This window comes from Euleptes europaea, chromosome 1 (genome assembly GCF_029931775.1).
Source record: "Euleptes europaea isolate rEulEur1 chromosome 1, rEulEur1.hap1, whole genome shotgun sequence".
In the NCBI taxonomy this organism is placed as follows: Eukaryota; Metazoa; Chordata; class Lepidosauria; order Squamata; family Sphaerodactylidae; genus Euleptes; species Euleptes europaea.
The window spans coordinates 122,616,114-122,617,587 of NC_079312.1; the positions used below are offsets into that span (position 1 = coordinate 122,616,114).

The 1,474-nt window shown below is 41.9% G+C and overlaps 1 non-coding gene across 1 annotated transcript; it reads right to left on the minus strand.

Moving 5' to 3' along the window:
- Positions 1 to 351: 351 nt before the first annotated feature.
- TRNAG-GCC (transfer RNA glycine (anticodon GCC)) lies at positions 352 to 426 on the minus strand. Its single transcript has one exon. It is a non-coding gene; the product is annotated as a tRNA-Gly (tRNA).
- Between the last annotated feature and the right edge of the window lie 1,048 nt (positions 427 to 1,474).

Sequence of the window (1,474 nt, forward strand, 5' to 3'; positions counted from 1 at the left end):
AATCTAGACAAATATTTGCAATACTCTTTAGTTCAAGGGGTTAAGGTATTCACAAGGCCTTTAGTATTTTATAGCAATGCTGTTTCAAAGGAGCACGCCACATCATGCTATTTATTTCTGATGTGTTCCTGTAGAATGCACTATATCCACAGAGAAAAATGTAATGTGCAATGTTTACAAATGTACAAGTATGCATGCCAGGGAGCTGGACACATAAACACATGAAGCTGCCTTATACTGAATCAGACCCTTGGCCCATCAAAGTCAGTATTGTCTACTCAGACCGGCAGCGGCTCTCCAGGGTCTCAGGCTGAGGTCTTTCACATCACCTACCTGCCTGGATCCTTTAACTGGAGATGCCAGGGATTGAACCTGGGACCTTCTGCATGGCAAGCAGAAGCTCTACCACTGAGCCATGGCCCCTCCTTCAGTAGGTCACCATAGGTCTGGAATAGGTCACCATTCCCTAAAAAATGTACACTTGGTTTTAAACACAGTTTTGCCCCTATATGAAGCAGCCCACAGTGACTTGGCTCCAACTGAAATTCATTGGACATTGAATACTTAATCCCCTAGATCTAGAGTTGCCACCCTCCAGGTGGTGGCTGGAGATCTCCCACTATTACAACTGATCTCCAGGCGACACAGATCACTTCACCAGGAGAAAATGGCTGCTTTGGCAATTGGACTCCAAGGCAGTGATTCCCAGCTTGGGGTACATGTACCCCCAGGGGTACAAACCAGGGCATTTTAGGGGTACGTAAAGAAAACTGAATAATGGCAGAAAGGGCCATATACATCAACAGTGTAAGACAAGATACTAGTCAAAAGTTGTGAAATTAATTGAACATTATGATGAGTGGTGGAGCGGGTTTCCTTCATTATTCAACCTTAAGAAAAGCCCCGTTCCCTCGCTTTGTTATTTTGGCGAATTAAAGTAACTAATGTAATGCATTCCACTGCTTTTTAATTCCATTATTGGGCTATTTTATTTACAGTTACAACATATAAATTTCAAATAACAGCAGCCAGATTAATTACAAACCTTCTGGTAATACGAAGGGTACAATTTGACTTCTGGAGTATTTTTGGGTTTGGGAGTTTAAGGTCTGCCAATTCCTCCCCCCCCCCCCGCCATTTTGGACAACCTCCAAGGGGAGATTTAAAAAAATAAAAATAAAACTGATTTCCGCCTACACAAAAATTTTGTTTAGGAGAAAAGCAGTATGTTTTCATCAAAAATTTCCTGACCTGCCTCATCTATCTCTTTTTCACCCTGATCTAAAACATTTGCTCCAGCATGTTTGCCTACAGCACTATCATAACATTATTGCAACACTGGGGTAATATTATGTTCTGTGGAATGTTGCTCTAGTCAAGCTGCTGGTATGGTTTGGACCTACAAATTCAACCAGTTTTTGAGCTAGGCTTGAAACACAAAAACATAGGGGTTTGGGGGTTTCTTTGCAATCTG